At 37.4% G+C, this 23,420-nt stretch overlaps 1 long non-coding RNA gene across 2 annotated transcripts; it reads left to right on the top strand.

Moving 5' to 3' along the window:
• The first annotated feature begins 4,941 nt into the window (after positions 1-4,941).
• Positions 4,942-11,274, top strand: LOC149098251 (uncharacterized). 2 transcript variants are annotated; one of them, XR_016203916.1, is made up of 3 exons: positions 5,885-6,212; positions 6,796-6,842; positions 9,360-11,274. It is a non-coding gene; the product is annotated as an uncharacterized LOC149098251 (long non-coding RNA). The 2 variants fall into 2 exon arrangements; XR_016203917.1 differs by lacking the exon at positions 6,796-6,842 and having other exon boundaries at positions 4,942-6,212.
• Positions 11,275-23,420: the final 12,146 nt, after the last annotated feature.

Below are 23,420 nucleotides of genomic sequence, written 5' to 3' on the forward strand. Positions count from 1 at the left end.
TTCCACTCTGAAGGAAATGCTACAATTAATTACCTGCAACTGTATGGCTGTTCTTACAGATGGAAATCCATTTCAGAGTTGAGTTTGAAACAGAAAATCGGCGTACAATGCGACGATTATTATGAATGCAATTAAATATGATTATGGCAATACAATTGCATAAAAGTGACCACAAGAAATTTGAAGGAAATCCGTTCACTCAAGTAATTATGTGAAGCATACCGACCGTTGTCTTCCATATGGTAAGACGTCGCATTAGAAGGCACTAGATATTAACAGATTATCAGCAGATTGTCATCTGCCTCCACTTTTGTAATTACTGTTCAGCTGCTGAGCACTGTCAACAGAAGGGACACAATTCACAGTTACACTTTACAATGGCAAAGTACCTAACGAGCATTAATTAAATTTGTATGTCCCCTTTGAAAACCGCAGTGAGGATGGCTATAATCGGTCATTTTTCGACTGCCGGAGATAAGGTTGAATTCCGAATATTACGTACCTTGACTGATGAAAAGTCCCCCGATAAAAGACAAACATTAACTCAGTTAATTCGAAGTTAATTGCTCGAATCTGCAAAGCAATGAAAAGTTATTCGTCTTTGTCAAATCGATAGTAAAAAGGCCGCATCAGTTTAAGATAAATCAAGTAGCCAAGGAACTGGAATATTTTAGCTTGTTTTTTCTTGATCTTCCCTGCTCTGTTATCGATGACAAGAGATCTAGAGATGTAATTAATGCTCGTATTAATCCGGAATATTAACGTTCAGCGCCTCAAGAGCACTTCTCACGCACTTACATGTACATTTGGTGCGAGTAAACAAACACGAACGATCAAATTAGGAAACTCGGTATTTAAATAAAAACGAGCAATTATCCTACCAACTTTCTCAACTAACTGTTGTGAATCAAGAAATGGTAGAAAGACATTATGGCTGGGAATCTCCTCGCAAATAAACGGGTACTAAGCAATGTGAACTCCAGCCCCTCTTCAGTCTTTTCTGTTCTGCTTACACGTACGACGCATTATTCATAAAGAAATGTAGTTTCTTATATAGTAAAGTAAATTAAATTATATATCAAATTGTGTAAGTATTTCAATAAAAACCCCATCAATTTGAATAATAACTGTTCCGAGAAGTAATTTTAAAAATGCAGAGATAACATGATCAACAGTTCCGATTACCTTTCCAATTGAGAATGCTGGATATTAACATCTGTGACATCGTATATTACCTGTCGGATGCCATTATACATATCGTCATTGGCGCTTTTAAATTTGACGAACGATCGAGGAATTACCGTCCATGAAAAAAACGGGGTGGTACGTACAGGGAACTAGATCTAGACGTACGGAGACCGTCAGATTCTCTCATATGACTTGCCCCCTCCTAACTGCGACACGCTTTTCTTACTTTTCATCGCCAATTCTTTTTCTCGAGGCATCTGGCGCCACAAAGTAGTTAAAAAGGTATCTCGAGAGATAATCTTAAATTCGAAACTTTAAGTTAAGTGCAGGATTAAACCTTGCCACGCTAAACTATGCGAACACGCTTGACTGCAAAATGTGTGAAAAATACGAGCACGATTCAGCACTTAATCGAAGACATTCTACTCTGTAATGATATTTATTTCTCTTTCTTTCACGTGCCAAAATCGTCTTTCAGTTTTCTTTTTTTGGAAGACAGGTTACAACATTTGCCAACAGGGGTATTATTGAAACACGAGATTTAACATCAAAAACTTTTAAATTATTTCACAGCTTCCTAAGAACTTTATCTCATAAGCTCCTATCATAACTCAGTTTCGATGTTGAGTTATTCCTGAATGACATCATGGGGGACGTGGTGAGGAATTTGTTGCCTTATTTTTCAACATTCAACCTCGGCCCTCGCTCGTTTTCTTTCATCATTGAGTGAATTTGAGGGTGTTTTTGAATACGTGTGTAACGGAGAAATCACCCTGAATACTCAAAGTTACCCCGTGGAACATCAAAAACTTATATCAGCCAAACTAGAAAAAAGATATCAAATTTAATACAGCCGTGATTATAAAACCAAATAAAACTGTACAATAAACAAGAAAACTGCTCAAAGCATCGAAGACCTTTACCTTGCAAGATTTTGAAGATAATAATTTAGTCATTGAACAGTGGATAACAAACTTCATATTTTCTGAGCTAACCTCGTTGACAATGGCACGTAGGTCTCTGCGGTAGCATATACTTGAGCCACAATTCTCTCCCATCTTTTCTCTTGGTCGATTGCTACAGCTGAACGCCAGTGAATTGATCAGAAAGACCAACGGGAAAGAAAACCACAGCTTTGAGTCGAGTAATGATGCTGACAGCCACGTTCGTAAAACAACGAATTCAGATTTAAATGAACGACTGGATTATAACAGGATGTATTTCAGATGTGATATCTTGACGATACACGAGGGAATTCCATTTGATTAACTTTGGCCAAAGTTATCTGCCAGAGTGATATTAGACGCTAATTGTCACATCATCGAGGTTAGGACTTTCAGTTAAGGGTCAGAATTAATACCTCTTTTGTCTGCATAGAATTGCTGGGAATAACTGGGATAACATCACAGATCAAATCACGCTTTTTGAATGCTGAAAACACCCTTGGAGCTGATTAAGAAAGGACATGGCAATAAAGAAAAGCACCAGAATGAACTTTCCTGTATACGAATTCGGACTCCGCTTCAGACACCACGCAATCATGTCCCCAGCGGTGTTCATTGTTGTCTTATATTAAAAGCAGGCAGTGACGACCGCAAAGCTGTCTTGCCTCAGGCTCAATTCAGATGTCAAACTTTTAAATCGAACAATTTAATCTGATGGTAGTTATATAGAGGGATGAATTCGATTTGGGTTTAACAACGCATCTGTTTGATGTGGCTTGATTCAACAGTTCAACTGTGAAGACAGGTAATAATTCATTTAAATATCACTCGTTTTGCTTCCTTTTGTGTTTGCTGGGGATAAAGGCCGGGGCTTTTGAATTGATAAAATGAACCACCTGTGTTCACTTGATTGCTTGTAATGGAAAGTTGAGTCGAGAACGAGTCACAACAATGAGCAGGACTGGGTAGACCGCGCTAGGTGTCTCAATGATTCCCAGCCCAGTTTTTATACTAACAGTTACATCTGTGGAAGCTTTGTAAATATATTAGGGCTTTGAGGTTTCAGGTTGAATATGTACAGTATAAATTGCTAAACTGTATTTTCTAGAGGTTAAAGATTTATTACTTACTCCAAATAAGATGTCTGACAAAAATATTATTCACGAAGGTGTCTGTAAGCGCCAAAATAATGTGAGTCATGATTTCCAGAGCATATTCATTTTGTTATAGTATTAGGACCATTCTTTCTTGCAATGCTCGTTTCGACCTGATATTGGACATACCAAATGTGGACATACTAAGATGTTAATTGTTGAACCTTCACGTTGGGCTCGTTAAGGCACGAGCTGGCAGCTCTGCAAAGGGCACTGAAACCCTTGAAACGACTGCAGAACTTTCAACAGTGCTATTGGGAGAAAGTGGCAACTAAACGTTACGAGTTTTTCTGAGTTATTTGATTTCCTCGCGTCACAATACAAGCGAGTCGAATTTAAGGCGACCGAACAAAATTTTCGCGAGCGCTCTTGCTAATACGAAAAACAAAAAAACAAACAGACAAACAAACAAACAAACAAACAAACATGGTGTCGATACAGCGATCATTTTGTTTGTTCGATGCCGGAGCCATCGGTTCTATTTTTCTTCATAAATGACATCCACGGTGTATTGGTGCCAGTTTTAGTCCTTTATTAGTAAAGTGTGTTGGAAAACGTAACGATGCAAAGAACCCAGCAATTCTCAGATTTTTCGTTGTTACCAAAAGAACCCAGTTAAATGAAATGCATGCATGGTAAGTCAAAAAATTGAGAGTGAATGCTGAATAGCTTTCTCGGAAATACGCATATTCTTCGAGAACCACGCATTAGAATTTCAAGACATTTGGCGAGAAAATGCTTCAGGAAATAAGTAACCGGAGTATTGACATCCTCCAGTTGAAATCTCTCGTTTTAAAAGTATTGCTAAAACAGTAGTGTTAGCTTGTAAGCAGTGTCACAAGTTTGTTGCGTGGAAATGATGAAGAAAATCTAATGACTAGATTTTCTGCACGTAAATACTGCCAAAAAAATTAAAGGCCTGTTTATATTTATTTATGTTGCCATGCCAATGGCACATACGTCTGCTAAGCTGTCCAAAAACCAAAGTTTGTGTTGTTAACTTGCGAGTTGCCATTTTTGGCCACCAAAGGATCAAGGGTTCTTGAAAAGTTGTTCATGAATCATATTAATTTATGCATAGTTAATGATGCAAAACTCGCCTTTTCGATTTTTCCGAATCTATTACTAGAAAACTTTAATTTTTTAGAAAATGGTACACTGGAAGATAGTTCCCTGAAAGTGTTCTTCAAGCAAAGTATTGAGATTTTCGAATTTTCGAATTTTCGAGCCACTGGAAAAGTTGAAAATTTACATGGACATGTCAATTGTAATTTACAGTATGTAAATCTTGATTTACATTCTTTGTCAATTACAATTTACATGTTAGGGTTTTGTAAAATAAAATTACAGGAAATTTACAGCTTTTAGTACAGCATGTAAATGTTCTGTAAATAGTGATTTACATTGTCTTTGTCGACAATGATCATTTGAAGAACATGTAAAAACTTGTAAAATATTTTACGCACTTTTACAGTATCTGGCTTTGTAAAAAACATGTAAATTGCTTTGCTAAACCATGTGAGGAACGTGTAAATAATTCAAGCGAATGCTGTAAAAAGTCTGGAAATGTTATGTTTGTAACCCTGTAAAAACCATGTAAATGAAAAAAGGGGGCCTGTAAGAAACATGTTAAAAGCATGTAAATGAAAAAAGGGGGGGGCTGTAAGAAACATGTAAAAACCATGTAAATGAAAAAAGGGGGCCTGTAAGAAACATGTAAAAAGCATGTAAATGAAAAACGGGGGCCTGTAAGAAACATGTAAAAAGCAGGTAAATGAAAAAAGGGGGCCTGTAAGAAACATGTAAAAACAATGTAAATGAAAGAAAGGGAGCCTGTAAGAAACACGTAAAAACCATGTAAATGGAAAACCTAGAAGTTGCACGGGTGCGACACCGCACTAACGAAGCTGTCTTCTTGTGAACTTTCCGCGCATCCACAACGACAAAATAAAACTAGAATTGTTACTGCACATGCAGGCGTCCCAAGCTTACGTCTCTAGAAAAGAGAAAAATTAATTCTCGGACACGTACGTATTTATTCATGAAGGACCATGAAAGCGTCACGTGTTGTGTGAGTTCAAGACGGAAAGAGCCCTGGTGACCGAGTTTGAACTGACGCGGAGTTAGGTTAGGCAGGGAACCATAAGGAACACCCAACGACCGTTTCCTCTCGAATGCTTTTCAACGCTGTTTTAGGCTATCTGGTGTACTTTCAAAGCTCTGTAGGTTAATTTTAGGTTGCGCAAAAAAAATTTGTCTGTTCGGTTATTCTAGAGGAGCTTGAGTATTCTCGAACTTATTAGGGCTTTTTTGTCCATTTCCCGAAAACGTTAGGTCTTATCGCCTTTCCGAAAATGATAGCAGACTTTTTTTCGGTACCCAAAATGACATTTTTAACAATCCGAAAACAACAAACATTAAACTTCTCATATCGCGAAAGTTCGAGGTCACAGTTGTGCCCCTGAACCGCTGAGAATGAACGAAATATCATCGATTTAGAGCGTTAAATATTCCGAAACATGCACATTCTACAAGTAAGATTAATACAACTAAGTCTGCCCTTGCATGTTCACTGTTTCTTTGTTTTTTGTTTTGTTTTGTTTTGTTTTGTTTTGCTTTGGTGATTTCTACCGTTTTGTACTTTCATTGCCATCACTGTTATCCCAGTCCCTTTATAAGAGCATGCCAGCCTTGTGATTGCCCGATCTCCAACAAGCAGGAATCAGCGGTCTTCATGTTAGGTACCAGGTTCTGTCGGTTCTCCCGCCACGTTTGGCAGTTCGTTGGAACTTGCATCGAACTCGAGCTCTGTTTTAGCGGGCCAAAATCAACTCTACCTTCGCTTCGTCACCGTGCACGGTTTCAAGGCAAAGTTTACCGTTACCCAGAAGTTGAAGATAGCGATTACAGGCAACAAAAACAACAGGTAAGCAAGTTTTGCATAAATTGAACGAGCAGAGTAAAGTAACGTCAAGATACGTATACATTTCGTTTTGCCTTTGGTTGTGAATGTGTCATTATCAAGGAGAAGTTACATTGCTTGTGGAATCGACTTTGGTGATGTTTACCTGCCGTGCATAAAGAACTTTATTATCTGTTATTATCCGTTCTCGATAACTGAGCATGAGCATGCGACATTTGTTATTGGCTTATATGCACCTCATGATTCTTTCTGATGCATGCTCTTGTAAGGTTATGTTGCCCTCTGATGTGAATGCTAGTAAGCTAAAATGTAATGTGCCATCTTCAGCAGAGAAATTTCTCTTATGCTAGAGTAAGTATTCTGAAGTTACTCAAGTGTCTACAGTTGTACCTACACGCAAGTTACAATATGCTGTTATACACAACTGTACATGGACATTGCACCCACTGGTGCTGATACTGTAGTAAGTTAAATGTTGTGGTATTTTCTTTCACAAAAAAAAAAACTATGACACTTTATAAAGAGGTGTACATGTACCTCAAACTGTCGTGAAAACTACACAGGACTCTTTTTTTTTTCTACACAGGACATGTAATGTGCCATCTTCAGCAGAGAAATTTCTCTTATGCTAGAGTAAGTATTCTGAAGTTACTCAAGTGTCTACAGTTGTACCTACACGCAAGTTACAATATGCTGTTATACACAACTGTACATGGACATTGCACCCACTGGTGCTGATACTGTAGTAAGTTAAATGTTGTGGTATTTTCTTTCACAAAAAAAACACTATGATACTTTATGAAGAGGTATACATGTACCTCAAACTGTCGTGAAAACTACACAGGACTTGAAAAAAAGGAAGAGTAACTTGCCCAGGCAGGAAAATCTACTTGTCTTGGATGACACAGTATAGTCAATCGATTATTTCATAACAATCAATAGAAATTAGTCAATGATATCAGAAATCAATAAAAGGATTCGTCATGAGTCATCAATTGTGATCAAATTTTCAATAAGCATTATCAATTTTGCTGATACTAGCTTATCTTTTAAGCAACATTTAATAAGAAAGAAATGAACAAAAGATTTAAAGTGAAATATGAAATCATGAATACAACTACATAAAAACATAACATTGTATCTCGTAAACAGAATATTTTGCTGGCATACATGTATCAGGGACTATGTTTTGGGGGTTTTTGGTAGTGCCTTTGAAATCTACATAAAAAAAGTTACAATCAAACACTGTGTTGAGGGACAATTTTTCTACAGTTTAGGTGAACTAACAAAGAGAGACCAACTTTCAATTGATTCTCTAATGACTGATAAATTTGGTAAAATCAAACTGATAACTTGAAACTTTTCTAGCATGTGAGTACGAATTTCTTTCAATTGATCGATAGCACTGATAACACTTACATTAATTTCAATTTATTGATTTATATCAATTTATGGATTGATTTCAATCGATTACCTTACCCTGGGATGACCAGACAGCACTTTAGAGCCCTGTCACAGCTGTACATTTTACTTGTACAAAATTGGGCTCATACCAAATACATTTAGGTTTCATGTGTCATGCATCTGTTCATGCATCTGTAGCAGGGCAGGAAAAAAAATTGTAAGTCACTTGCCCAGTGGGCCAGTCAATTTCAGTTTTCACTTGCCCCACTTAAATATTAGTTGCCAGTGTGGTGGCCAGTAAGGAAATCAGAGGACAAATGCAAATGAAGTACACTCGGATTCCAAACTAATTCTTGCTTTCAACCTAATAATTAACTAATCTTTAGGTGTTAAGTTTTGAAATGGAATGACTGGAAATTATCATTTATCAAGCTGGCATTTTTAGTCAGATTCACAAGACTACTGACGCTACACTGTAATTTCACTTGCCCACTGGGCCACTGAACTTCTATTTTCGCTTGCCCAAGAGCAAAATTTACTTGGCTGAGGAAATCAGACCTGGGTTTTTTCCTGCCTTGAGTAGATCACAGATAACATCAAAATGTGGTAAAAACAAAAAACAGTCACATAAGCCATTACTAGAGTGTGTCACAGAATCTGTGAATTTTTCAGGCGTGTGTCACTGATGTTTTTACCACATTTTGATGTCTTCTGTGATCTATTACTGAACAGATGCACAACAACATAGAATATGTCTGCTTTGTAATACATAACAAAGAAACAAAAACAAACTTTTATGACATCATCTGTACCTTTGTCCACCAATAGAGCATAAGTGCACGTAAGAAACAATCAAATTGTGCCTGCAAATAATTTGACTTATTATTTAAACATTGTTTGATAGGAGGTTGATTAATTGTCCATGATTATTACAATGTAGGAGATAGTGAACATTGAATAGTTACTGCCATGGATTTTGAGTTTAGTTCTTCTACATCCTCTGACATTCAGTGCCTTCCAATCAGAGATGCAAATTTTTTTGTCACACAGTAGCTACAGATGTAGATGTATGATCTGTTTGATTGATGAATATTCAGGGCTCAAAATAATGGCCGGTCAACGGGCAATGTCTGGCCAGAATGGTGACTTGACCGGCCAAAAACTTCACTCGCCGGTCATGTTGACCAGTCATGTCATGTTGAGACGGTCACGCTGTTCATTCTTGAATAAACAATCAAATCCCCAACTGTAAATCTGAGAGTTTTTATCTCTTTTTTATCATGACCTCTAATGAAAACATACACCAATGCATACATGTATCTGTTCGAACGGCTAAAGACCATTCGCTTGCTGTTTGTCATGCGTTCAAGATCGATAGGAATGCCATTCGAGCGACTGGGCTTAAATCTGTTCAGAAAAATATTAAGCCAATCTTTAAACGGTCTAGCAGTGACTGGAACCAAACTATATTTGTGGGTTTAATTTAGCTCACATTACGTGTACTTGATTTTTTCGTAAATATCTTGACCAGTCAGAAATGAGACGTGACCGAGCTAAAATTACTTTGGCCAGTTAACATGACCGGCTACAGTCCGATTTCAAATGTCACAGTATAAATTGGAATGATAAGAAACAAAATAATAACTCCAGTGTAAAATTCGCTGATTGATATCATACACAGAATTTGCTGATTCATACTCAGACATAACTTATCTTATTTAACAAAATGTTTTATGTTACTTGTAGGATGAAGTAAAATTGAGAGTGGTCAATACATGCATACTCCTTGGCATTGATGCTTGATCAGGAAAAAATCAGCCACTGAGAAGTCTACAGTACCTATGACTCTATAAGGGGTCCGAGGTCCATTTCTTGAAGGCCCTGGAAACTTTTTGGGCCCATAAAGCCATCTTTAATTGAGCTGTGTCTAAAAACTAAGAGCTGTATATGCCTGAAACTTCTTGTGTGAAGGAAACCTCTGTTCATATTGAGAATAAGCGAATAAAACAGCTCTGTAAGCATAAGATTTCAGATTTTGGTATGGCTTTCTGGGTGCGAAAACTTTTTGGGACCTTCGAGAAATGGGCCCCTGGTGCATTACAGTCTAACATGGTGACCTTCAACACTTTCTGGCATAAATTCAACCACTTTAAACATTATTTTCAATGCTTTGAAGTATCACCTACACTGTACCTGTGTTAGTGAATTAGCATTAAATTTGAATATCTTAGATTGCTAGGTTGATACTAGGTTGATAAAAAGCAACGGCTATGTTTACATACATGTAGTACCAGAACAATAATTTATTAACTTATGATGTGTTATGGGAACTATGGTACTAGATAGGCCTTTCAATTTCAACAGGTCCCTATGAATTTTTTTTTTTTTACAGTACAGTTTTTTTTTATCACAAAAAGAAAAAGTAAAATTTTGAATATTGTTTACAGTGAATGTTTTGTCAGGGGTCCAAAATGTTTGTCCTGTTTGGATTCTGTCCAGTTTTGGAAAAAGAAGGAAACTGTGACTTTGTAAACATAGCCTAAAAGATGTCAGAAGCCTTGTTTTATGTTATGCAATGTAGTATTCCTTTGCCATGAATGTTTTTATGATGAATTTAAAATGTCAATCTCTATCTTGTGGTAAATGTTTTTTCTCCCTATTTTCTGTTATTTCAAAAGAACAATTCACTCTATGAAAAAAGTTGATCAATATTTCACACTTACATTGCAGTAATTTTCATAATAAGGTAAAGGTAAAGTCTGCATATGAGCCACGTGGCCCAACAGGCTGGAGCTTATCCCGCTTTCTGTAGCAGGAAGCGACTAGGACTATTTCTACTTCCCCTGGATGAGATGCCAGTCCATTGCAGAGTTACCCCACCATTAAATTCACTGGTACCCACTTATACACCTGGGTGGAGAGGCAGTGAGAGTAATGCGTGTTGCCCAGCAACACAACAGAATGTACCTACCTAGGGCTTGAACCCGGACCGCTCGATCAGGAGTTGAGCTCACTACATGTAACTACGAGGCCATCGTGCCTCCCACATTTTTCATAATAATTATTAAGGCTAATTTAATCCTACATTAATTACTTAGTAAGAAAAAAACAGTTTATCCATTCATTTTATGACAAAGGTATTATCATTATGTTACATTTGACTTTGTGAATTTAGTGTATATTTAAGACAGGTATCCATTTGCAAACGATTTTAATTTAGTAATACGCCTAAATTGCAAAATTTTCACTCGTTGTAGCTGACAACAGTATAGTTCTTAATCATTTTACTATTTATGAATTAAATAGAGTTGAATATGACATGGTTTTGCACAATCTTGAAAAGGTCTTGAATTTTAGTAGTCTTCTTGAACAGTGCTTGAATTCGGTTAAAGGAGCTCAGTCATGGTATTTTAAAATATTTTGGCCATGCACAAAATTACATTAAAGTCGTCTTGTTATGGATAGAAAGAAAAGAAAACATGTTTTATTTGTTGCAATGTGTACATTGTAAACCTTATTCATGGCATATAAAAACTATTTGAATTTTACTGAGTTTGTTCTGATTGCAATAAATTTCTGATTCTGTATAAATTTGCATGTTTTCTACTATTATAATTAAGGTCAACAGATTTGATTACAATAAAACAGTACATTCCATGCATTTTTCTTCAAGTTATTATTTACAAGTTATTTATCGTACAGGGTTTCTGCCTCCCTTTTTCGATTAACATGTTATTTACAGGCTCCCTTTTTACATTTCCAGGTTATTTCCAGGCTCCCTTTTTTGATTTACATGTTATTTACAGGCTCCCTTTTTCAATTTACAGGTTATTTACAGGCTCCCTTTTTCAATTTCCAGGTTATTTACAGGCTCCCTTTTTCGATTTACATGTTATTTGCAGGTTCTCTTTTTCAATTTACAGGTTATTTACAGGCTCCCCTTTTCAATTTCCATGTTATTTGCAGGTTCCCTTTTTCGATTTCCATGTTATTTACAGGCTCTCTTTTCCATTTACATGCTATTTACAGGCTCCCTTTTTCGATTTGTAAGTTATTTACAGGCTCCCTTTTTCGATTTACATGTTATTTACAGGCTCCCTTTTTCGATTTCCATGTTATTCACAGGCTCTCTTTTTCCATTTACGTGTTATTTACAGGCTCCCTGTTTCAATTTACATGTTATTTACAGGCTCCCTTTTTCGATTTACATGTTATTTACAGGCTCCCTTTTTCCATTTACATGTTATTAACAGGCTCCCTTTACGAGTTACATGTTATTTACAGGCTCCCTGTTTCGATTTACATGTTCTTTATGGGCTCCTTTTTTGATTTCCATGTTATTTACAGACTCCTTTTTTCGATTTACACGTTATTTACAGGCTCCCTTTTTCGATTTACATGTTATTTACAGGCTCCTGTTTTCATTTTCCATGTTATTTACAGCCTCCCTTTTTTTTATTTACATGTTGTTTACAGCCTCCCCTTTTTATTTACATGTTATTTACAGTATTATGGCAGCCTCCCTGTATTAAATTTACATGTTATTTACGGGTTTCCAGGTTGAATCACAAGAAATTTACAGGCTATTTACAGTATTTGCAGGCACAGTTTACATGTTATTTCCATGATCTTAGCCCTTTGTTTTGAAACATTTACAGTGTTTTCTTCATCATTTACATGTTTCACTTGAAATATTTACATGTTTTTTACATGAAACCTCCAAAACATGTAAAAGGGGAAAAATCATGTAAATTAATCTTTACAGTCTCTTTTTGATTATTTACATGTTAATTACATGTTATTTACATACTCTGTAAATTTTCAACTTTTCCAGTGAGCCTGGCCAATGATCCTAGATCGCTATTTCCAGACAGTGACTCTTAACAGCAATATTGACATACGAACACCGTAAAAATAACAGCAAGTGAGTCAATCATATGACTTACCGATATTCTTTGGTTGCTAATCTTGTTCTTTCTTGCTATGGTGTGTCTCCATTCTTTTGGAAAATTCGCTTTTCACGACGATTAATTAGGATCGTCCGCCTACTTCAATTAACATAATTTTCAATATCACCTTATTTTTTATACATAGAGAGCTTTAAAAATTTGTGTTGGAGATGGGAAGCGGAGAGTTACTTGTTACTTTCGCCGTCGATCATTCTTTTCTGGTAAAAGTTCGTGCATTCTAAGTTTCCTGGTGCATTTTGCTTCATGCTTATTCCTTATGTCTGCTGACCTAACCAATACAAGTTACGAAAAAAAAAAAGGAACAACAGAACAGCTGGCCGGCTTGAGAACGTAAAATGTGTGTGTCGCTTCTCGGTTTATTGCTGCCCCTCATTGAAGGAAATAAGATCAAAGAATGAAATAATTTACGAATTAAACCGATGATATTTCGAAAATTGCATATTGTTCTAGACAGCATCTACAAGGATTGTTTAGTTATAGGTTTGTTTTTTAATTGCGGGGTTGAATTAGTTTAATTACACTCTGACTGGCAGCGCGCCAGTCATTTTTCCTTTCGTTATTTCAATTTTTTTTTTTTAAAGTCAAAAATCGAAAACAAAATAATTGTAAAGCCGGACCACTTTCTGCAAGTGTTCAATTTACTACTCAAAGTATCAGGTGCCCTACTGTGTGATTTTTACAGACTGCTCTGGTGGCAGCGCAGCAGGTTTACTGCTCTATCAAAGCGCAATTTATTTGCTTTCAGCTAAGTTAAAACAGAGCACGTTACGTAGTTGTTAAACTTGTTGTTACTTCCAAGTCATTCGCAATCTGATGCTTACATCATGTAGTCTCATTCTTCGTGCTTCAAATGTCCACGCAGGTCCTTTCTTTGCCAATTAATATTTTGAAAATCAGCTTAATTTAAGGTAAGAATAACATTTACTAAAACATATATACATCTTCAGCGTCCTTAGTTTGAAATCATGGACTCTTGTAGAGTATTGCCAGGATTGGTTATTAATAGACGTTTGGAAATTGATATCTCCAAAAAATACAAACACCCCTGTTTAAAATATGGTACAATATATTCTTTCAGACACTTTCATTGCCATGCATATATTTTATAATAGTAGTAGATGTTTTTCGAAGCTTTTGTATCCTAGGCTGCATGCATATCTATCCCTCAGCACGCTGGAAGTAAATAGTAAGCCTTCATGCCGTTTGATGTTTGTACGGAATTAACTCACTCTTCAATAGCAAAATTTCAGAGAAAGTAATATATATCACCTAGGATTAAAAACAAATTTGTCGAAATTAAATTTTCCTCATCGATTTATAATTCATGACGAATTTTGTTTCTGCGGTCAAAAAATTCAAGGCGGCTTAAATTAATGCAAGTGAATAGGAAAGACTCGATACCTAGCCGAACTGATTTACCATTTCATAAAGTTCCGTCGGTACTTTAGATTTTAACTTTTAATGTTTGTAACCTTTAGGTTTAATCTAGTCAAGTATTGTAGTGGGAATGACCGAAAGAAAATGACATGATATTTTTATATCTTTAGGTTACACCGTGTGTTTACATAGAACATTGTAAAAGGGACTGTTCTGGAATAGACTACTCATTGATATAACATCAAAGTCGAAGGCTTAGGTATAAAGCAAACATTAACAATCAATTAAAAGCTTATTCTTTCCCTTACCACGAAGACGAAGTTCTCGATTCTGAAGTGAAAGCTTGTGTACCAAAATAAAAATCCCCTTCTTCACTGAAAACACCAGTCTTCTTGCCTCCAGACATGTATTAGAATTTTAATTTGTTAATATCAATTTTAACTTAAACAGTGGGGTGGCTTGTTTTCATTGGCCGAACTCTAAATGCCCTCCCTTTGATGTATTTTAAAGCACGTTTTGTGCTCTTTAATTATTGCAAATATCAGTAGCCTCAACCCAAACTCAATCCTTTAGGTGAAATTCAGTTATCATCGCTAAAAAGATCTCGTTCTCTGTCTCTAAAGTACTGAGAATTCAAGATTGGTAAAACACAATAGCTTTAACCCAGTCACCTATCTTGCCGTAACCGGGGAACATGTTTTCCAACCGGGGAATCTTGCCTCAAGGGTAAAAAACCGCAGAGAAACCCTACAATGGCTACAACACGGGCACTAAACACGGACCTTTTCATTTCGACAACCGTCCTTAACAGAGATTATAATAAAGTTTCCATATAACGCGCGCTCTGATTGGCTGGAACAGCGTGCTTTATCAGAGAACAGAGCACGGGTTGATGACGGTAAGTTGGCTTCCAAATTTTGCTTCGGAATTTTGACAAATTTGACCCAAATTAAACATCCCCTGTGACTCAGACAAACGCACTAGAAGCGAGCTATTTTTCTGCAGTAAATATGGCTCACAGAGACCATTTTTAGCAACAGTAGTGTTAAACTGTACTAAAATAACAAGTTTTGCTAGATTCCCGCCGACAAAACATGTACAACTGTAGCGAAATACACAAATTGTCAACCTAAACAGTGCTTCGATAAAGACATTAATTTTGTTACGAAGGCAGAAATTATACTAAGAAGTAAAACAACGACAGAAAACAATTGAACTGTCTCTGTTTATGATGAGAAGCTTTATTTTTGTAAATTTACAATTAAGAATGCTCATTTGCTCAAACAACACTTACATGCAGTGTAGTAACGCTCGTTCTCCGGTCATCTTAGCGAAGTAAACCAACGAGTGGTCAGTGCAACACTTGCTCTGATATTCTCTTCTGTGCTCGAAGTAGAACCAGTGGGAGTCGTTAAGTCTTTCTAACTTTTACGCTAGTTCGGGCAATCTTGCTGCATGCGGCTACAAGCCGTAAATAACTGTAGCTCCTTTCAAATTCAACCCGGCATTTCGCATTTTCATCCACAAGCTTTGAGCTCCGCGTTTCGTAATTTCCACTGGAAAAGTGCTCGTTTTCATGGGCCACAATACGGCCGGATTCCTCTGGACTATAAACCTTTACCTGCCTTGAGATCCGTATTTAAAAATTAACTTAAAAGCGAACTTTGAAGGCATCATTCTTCTCTCGAAAGCCGCTCAAACTTCTCGAAACTGAAAGCTTAGCTGAAGTCCAGTTTGTGATTGACAGCTGTCGCTTCGTTAGCCAATCAAATTATTTGAACAATTCTAACAAGGATTGTGATTGGCTTATTTTAGCGTGCTTTACCAGAGAACAGTGCACGGCTGACGCCACTTTTGCTCGTTTGGAAAATAAAGTTTGGTTTGAAAATTCAGCCGAATGCGTGGGGAAATTATCTGATTCTTTATCATAAAACAAATAAAGAAGCCTCGACTGTGCTCTGTTCTGTTGTAAAGCACTTAGGAAGCGGTAGAGCACTCAAGAAGTAGGGAAAAACACTCGACTACGTCTCGTGTTTTCCCCTACACTTCTTTCGTGCTCTACCGCTTCCTGCGTGCTTTACAACAGAACAGAGCACAGTCGAGGCTTCTTTATTTGTTAACTGGAGGATTAAAATGATGTAACTTTGACGTGGTTTTAAGAATTAATGCAGCTCGAGCACCGGGAGCGTAGAGTAGACAAAGACGACAACTGCCGAATCAAACTTTACTTCCAACATGTACCTGGAAACCACCTTAGGAAATAATTACTGTAAAATACGATGGTTCTCAGTTGTCCTTCGCATAGGCTGGTAATATTATGATTGGTAAATGTCACTGCGTTGCAGTATAAAATGTCCAAAAATATATTTTGTCCCTTTCGAAGTACTATTTGACTTGAAATCCTTCTTCAGCTAGCTTTGTCTGTAGTCAGTTGACTAATAAAACATCATCACTTTCCAAAGTACATGTAAACCGTTGCAAGGGGCTTCCAGACAATAGCTGTGTCCTCTGTTGTATTTAACTATAATAATAAAATATCTTAAGCCCGGTGGAAATTGCAAATATACAGTAGCTTAAAATTGTTAAGTCTAAAAATGTTAAAAAAGTACGTATACAAATACAACAAAATCCTAAGATCTAGTTATTAAAATAATGAAATTTGATTACATACATATTTTATACAAGCTTCTGAAATAAATCTAGGCTATCTGCATCACTTGCCCGTTTCCACTTGACATTTAAGTGAAATCCTGTCATGAAAAAGGCCTTTCTCAAAGAATGAAGAGAACCAAAACCAACAAAGCACTTAGTTTTTTACCCTTGCAAAAAGTTTCTCAGGTCATTGCTCGCTTGATGTCTGCCTGGAGATTTCCATTTTTGAGGTATTAACTTCCTGGAAAAAAAAAAAAAAAAAAAAGCAGACAAACCAAGTTTTAAGTTATTTTACTTCTAAGCCAATTCCCTTTGGAGGTTTAGATTAACGCGAACTGTCCGCAGTTCCACATGCAGGCTTGCTTGTAGTCCCAGTCTCTCATGGTAGAGTGAAATGTTTACACTTACTTTTATTTCCAAAGTCAAATGTGACGTTATCCCCAATCAGCACAAACGTTGCCCACTCAGAAATCTTGGCAAAGCCGTTGCCTCTCATCCACTTCATGGCCAGGTAAAGAGATTCACTGGCACTCTCCCCACGGACAAGATGCTCGTAGAAACGATTCATAAACTGCCTTGTTGCATTGTCCGCTAGGGCCCACAGTGCCACTAACATTGAGCGTGCACTGGACCCTAGGAACGCTCGAGCAATGCCAACAACTCCTTCGACTTTAATCTGCCCGCGAGCACTGTGACAGCAGCTAAGTACAACAAGTTTGGCTCACAGCTGAACTTGCGAAATTTCACTTACCGTCAACAAGCAGTCAGTTTCATGTGGAAGTCGAATACCAGTTCTAACAGGCGCAAGCTTTCCGCATTACTATGTGCCTCTAAGTGTATCAGGCTCACTGAATTTATCTCTTGAAGTACCGCCTGCTTAGTTGCTTGTTACCCTATCTTGCACAGGGCAATGGTGGGATGGCTTTTCCGCAACCCTTCAAAAGTACTTCACCAACCTCAGGATCACCCACTATCAGAGCTCTGGTCTGACAGTGATAGTCGGGAGGACTGTCTTGAGTGCATTTGAGAGTCGTCAATTAAGGAACAATGCGAATTCTGAAAGTCTCTGAAAATTACATTCCACGGTAAGTGGAAATGGAACACGGTACAGGTGGCGATCACGAACAATGATGAACTTTGCAGGTTCACGACATTTTCAATGCCAGATCATGTTTGCGGGTCAGCTGAGATTTCCCTTTCAACAGAGTGCTGAGCTGCCATCAAGTCTGATAGGGCCCTAGACCGTCGTAGCCCTTCAACCTAGAGGGCTTTGTTATATTAGGATTCCCAGCGACACAAGACAAAGTACTGAGTGCCTTGTAGGGAGAGTTATACCCATCTGAAGAAAGTACCTTGAATTCATCATTGTCTTTCAGAAAACTTCGGCAATCTTCTTATTTTTGAATACTTTCAAACAAATACTTGGAAACACTTACAGTTCTTTTTCCTGCCGTATCATCGCCCGTGCAAAGTTCTGGTAGCAGAAAAACTCTATTTTTAAAGTTTTGAACCTCTTAAGCTATTGAAAATGCATTCTCGAGGTGTTCTTCCGCCGTAGTATGTTCATTGTTGGATGTAAATAGACTCCCCAGGTCAACGTAAAGAGCTGCTTCATCTACTTTGTCGTCACTTTACTTGCTGACAGCAAGTACTCCCTCATAATGTTCTTTGGCCTTGACATCATCATCCAGACGTTGAAACAGATTTCCTAGATGTTTGTAACATCCTGTTTCGCAGTTTCTGTCACCAATTTCAGTTGCAATCAGAAGTGCTCCTCTGAAACATTTGTTAGCATCAGCATATTTTATGCCGAGAGACTAGGCTCCTAATTGTAGCTGAAAATATGGTTTTCCTTGTCGATCACTAATTTCAGTTGCGATCGCAAGTGCTTTCTCTAGACATTCTTTTGCTTTGATATAGTCACCAAGAGCTAGAGACAAAGTTCTTAGGTTTCCATAGCTTGACCCCTCTCCATGTCTGCCACAAATTTCAATCCTTTAATTAAGCCATTGATATTATATTGCAGCGTAACATGGACAAGCTGCTGCAGCCACGACAACACAAGTAAGATGTTCAGACTGCAAAAACGCTGTGCTCGTATTATCCTTGACGCCCAACAACGCCCTAGCACTGTAGATTTATTTAATACCTTAGGATGGGTACCATATTACATCGAGACTGATATGAAAAGATGTACAATAGCTCATGAAAGGATTATTGGTGCTTTCCCGTTATACATAAACGATTTATTAAGACTAAATAACAGCCAGCACAATAGGAATACACGGGGCGCTAATTTTACCATTTTACCGATAAGATTTAATAGAGCGAAAGAGGGAGGTCGCACGTTTTCTGCAACGACTATTAAATGCTGGAATCACCTCCCCCTTAAGCTGCGCGCCCCTTCATCTGTAAATGTCCTTAAGAACGCTTTGTACAAACATTTTAAATTAAGTCAGCTCAAGAATAAGATTTTTCCTCCTTTTTTAAATAATAATTTTTAAATTGCGATATTTTAGTGACAATCTTTGATTATTGTATATAGTAGATTTTTAACTTTTAGTACATTTAAGAGGGCCACAAATTTGTTAGTTGACAAACTATTACGTGTCACCCTGTGATTTGAAGTCCTTTCTCTTTTTTCCCTTTCAATCCCTCTTTAAGCTTCCTAAAATTTCATTTAAGTTCATGTTAACCTTCCCCTTAAGTTAAATAAAATGAAAACTCTAGTTTGAATTTCTAGAATTTTGCAACTAAAATAACGAGTCTGTATTACTTCTACGTTAAATATTTTAATAAAAAGAAATAAAAACTTGACACTGGCTAAAAATATATACTGGACGTTTCGGCTACTACCGTTGCCTTCTTCAGCAAAGATAAAAATGCAAATGTTTAATGGCGTCCTGCTTGGTATATGTATACAATATGTGATAAAACTAAATCACGCCTCGAAGGAGTGTAACAATAGTCTCTAGGGTATTCTTAATGACTCTAAAAATTCTTAATGATATTGTAAATGTTTGGTAGCGCTATGTGTACGTTTATAGCGTTCCTATCCCGCATGGAATGCCAAGCTTCAAGGATTAGTCTTTGTCGCCACGTCGATGATCTGTCAACAATTTCAACACTCTCCAAATCTATTTGGTGATTGTGAAGCATATGGTGTTTGGTCAACAAAGAGTTTTTATCCAATGTGGCAATGGCCTTTGCGTGTTCCTTTACGCGTGTTTTTAGCGCGCATGATGTCTGACCAACGTAAACACAATCAGTCTTTACGTTTGATCTTGTACACGATTCCTCTGGAAGCCTCTTTCTCGATCTTGTCCGTTTGGCTTTTAAAGTGTGTTCGAGATGGTGCGAATAGGCTTATGGGCGACCTTGATGTTGAAACCTCGGAACTACTTTACTTAAATGATAAATAGAGATTCCTGATAAGGTTTAATTAATAGCTGAGAATTGACGCGTTCGTTTAAGGTAGAGATTAACTTTTTTTACATTTAGTTTGAATGATGAATGTTCTCAGTAATAAAATTGGTATTCAACAACGTCCATGTACAAGGTAGTTTTTGGCAGAAAGGTTTTATCAATTTGCGAATTCCCGACTGCGTGGCCGTTAAAACCAGGTTCTACTACAATTTGTTTAATCGTCACTTTTCCCCTGTTTGAAGGAAAGCAGCCATCTTTAGCATGTCGGATTGAATTTCTTCTTCTACGGCAAGCACTAAGGTCCACACTAATCCGGACCAAAAACGGATCCAGAGCTTTTCAAAAACGCTCTTCAAACTGGAGGAATTTGAAAACGGCGGCTTTGAGTTTTAGCGTTTCAATGTGATTAACCCTAATCCTCAAGGGTGCAGTAAAGCGTTTCTGCTGCCGGCGATTGTTCAAATTCCTCTGTCTTAGTGTGGACGTAAAACATTTGATGCCACAGCGGCGTTTTACAATTCTCCGGTGCAGCGTGGACGAGAACTTAATATAATGAAATGGTGTAAGGGTGGCTATCCGGCTTGAACAGGTACCTGAAAACTGTCAGGAAAGATTGTCGATCGTGCTGGGACAAACAGGCAGGCATGGTAGGGGGCAACCTGCAATTGACCAACATCCTTCAAACTGAATTAAATACATTTTTTTAGTTTTTTGAGGAGCCTTAGTTTAACGGAGCTAAGGCATACAATTTAAGGTCATAGAATTCACTAAAAGATTAAAAAGTTTTGCCGAATAAAGTGGAACTTGAAAAACGTCTGATCTACTACAATCGGTTTTATCCCAATTTGTATGAAAGTGTATGTTTGTAATGCTCAGCAATTATCCTTGTTTCCCAACAAGTTGCCGTGCCAATTTGAAGTTTAAAGCTCAAAATTAACCGTAGAATCAACAGATCCAGTCCCTTTCGATGGATTGACAATGACAGTTGTAAAGTAACCAAACTAAACAAAGCAAACTGAAGTTGCCCAATGCAAAATAAAGTGTACAGTAGCCTGCAAAAATAAAGCATAAAGTTCGTAAAATTGAATCGCTGCCAACCTGAATGACAGCAAAGTTGTCACGAATTCCATGAGGCACTTATTCATGATGGTGTTCAGCAAACAAATTTAGTACACCAGTTCCATCATGATAAGTTGAGAGCCGCAACACCGTAAGTATACTTCTGGTTTCTGTTGAGGACTGAGCAGCAAGAACCTTAGCATGCTGTCATATTTTTCAATAAGTGACATTAAAAAATTTTAATTGGAGGTTACAGGTTATTTTAATGTCTCAGCCAACTCAGAACCTTACCTAAGCAAAATTAATTTCATTTCTAAACCAAAAATATGTTTAGACGGGTACTTCTAGTTATTTGCGACTTTTTTTATAATACAGTGCATTTAATAGTGGCTGAGCATGACTTAAATCGAGAGAAACCCACCTTTAAATTACATGGTAATCAACGCCTTAGAGCAGTAACGAGATCGTTATTTTCCCTATATAAAGAACAAAACGATTGACGTTTTGTTTCATTGGAACTAATTGAGAGTTACCCGGGTTGAGCACCTTTTTTGCCATCGCTGTCAATAGCTTGCTAAATCGATCCAGCGTAAATAGAAATCATCGAAAAGATATCCGACCATTTTATATGCTTATTAAGATTACCTGTCACTGTATTCAAAGTGATCTTTTAAAAACAGTGGAGTGTGCTTGGCAATGACTTTCAAAACCTTTCAATGCATCATTAGCGTCACAATTGTATGTGTGCGTTAGCGTCACAATGCTGTAACTGAGCCTTGAAAAGCTTCCTTTTGCTCGTTTGTTATTACTGTTTACGACACTAGTTCAAAGGAGATCGCAAATGACGGTTTGTGATTTCGGGGTGAGTATGATCAGTTTCACTTTTATTCAAAACTGTAGTGTGCACAGAGCGCATCTTGTTGAGAATAGTGCGCATTTTGCTACAGCTTTTTTGAGAAAAAAGTGTAGACATTAATGTAGAATTAAATTGAGGGTAGGGAAAGTTATCAGTTGTCTGATCGGAGTTCACGATGTTCCAGCGCCAACGAAATAGAAACTATGAATACGCGCATTCAGCTGTCTCCATCTATCGTGCTGAAACAACTTCGACGAAGCAATGGTAATCTGTCACTACTCATAGTCCCTTTCGGCATCACTGCATCCGCTTTCACGCTTTTGTGCGGCAGCCTTTCTCAAACAGCTGTAAAAATAGAACCCAATTCTCTTAAATGATACTTTTTGGCCCTAAACAGTCTCGATATTGCTGTAAAACTAGCGATTTCAAAAGCTCGCGCTTAGGGCGATTCAGTAGTCGCGGATTCAGTAATCGCAGAGCGTGCCACCTCTCTCATGCTTTGGAGCATTGAATTGAAAATAAAATTTGTTGACAAGTTATTTTAAGAGCTATGTCATTTCATTGATGACATGAATAGAATGCTAGCTGTATATGTACTTAATTCACATGACAAACTAGAACAACAAAATTTATCGTTTTTTTCCATAAAAGGCGCACCATCGCTTATTCTCATTCACCGTATTTCAGCGAACTAAAACCCGAAGACGAAGCGCCAACGGTCAGGGAATTGCTTTTCTCAAAGCAGGGTTTGCTATAGCGGGGTTTTGTCCAAGGTATTTTCTATCATTGTAGGTAACTTTGGCATGGCCGAAGATTATCGTTCTGCATTAAAACAGTGTTCCGCTGCAGTTTATAAGGTCTGACTATGGGATGGTACGCAATGACGTACCGTGCTTATCATAACTACAGGTTCAAATGCGGTTCCAAAAAAAATTATCCAAACAAATTGATCCCTTAAATAAAAGAATACGATATCCCGATCAAACGCACTTAGCTCACTTAAAAGGAATCTTGGAAGAACAAATTTGCCGTCTTTAATAATGAAAAAATAAACAAAACAAAAACGATTTTGACGAATTTTCTACTGAACACCAAAACCAGTCCCTTGTGGGCCTTAATTTTCTTTGCTGCCATTGTTTATTTTCATTTTGTTAAATTCGCTCAAGTATCTAATGAAGTTCAGTCAGCATAATGGTTCCTTCTTGCTTAATAACTGTTTAGCATCCCAGAGGGTCTCTGATTTGCTTATGTACCTTCATATGAAGACTGCCGCAATCACGTACTGATCTGTAATTATTACACCATGGTAGTCATGGTGCAATTAAGGGTGGTGGGTTAGGATGGTGATGTGAATGCGTCATTCATGCAGCGACTGCTTATGAAAACAAAGAGTTCGTTTATTTTGATTTGCGCAAGTAAAGTTTACAAAACCTGAAAGCCCTTAGCGTTATTGCTTGTAAACAAAAG

Source organism: Orbicella faveolata, unplaced genomic scaffold, assembly GCF_042242905.1.
Source record: "Orbicella faveolata isolate gen_17 unplaced genomic scaffold, um_ofav_v1 contig_46, whole genome shotgun sequence".
NCBI classification, from domain to species: Eukaryota; Metazoa; Cnidaria; class Anthozoa; order Scleractinia; family Merulinidae; genus Orbicella; species Orbicella faveolata.